Source organism: Chinchilla lanigera, unplaced genomic scaffold, assembly GCF_000276665.1.
Source record: "Chinchilla lanigera isolate Chin_1 unplaced genomic scaffold, ChiLan1.0 scaffold00092, whole genome shotgun sequence".
NCBI lineage: Eukaryota > Metazoa > Chordata > Mammalia > Rodentia > Chinchillidae > Chinchilla > Chinchilla lanigera.
This window is the reverse complement of record NW_004955493.1, coordinates 8,056,497-8,056,697: the sequence shown is the minus strand read 5'-3', so window position 1 is coordinate 8,056,697 and position 201 is coordinate 8,056,497.

Sequence of the window (201 nt, the reverse complement as noted above, 5' to 3'; positions counted from 1 at the left end):
GTAGCAACGGCTATGAGTTAGGTTGGGAAGGACTCTCAGCTTTGCAGAGGTAGCAGAGACACTTAAGTATTTGTCAAGCAAGATGGACAATATGGTAAGGTTGAGGGAATAGCAAACAAAGACTTGGAGACCCTATCTCAAAAAAAGAAAAAGAAAGATAACAGAAGGAAGGAAGGAAGGAAGGAAGGAAGGAAGGAAGGA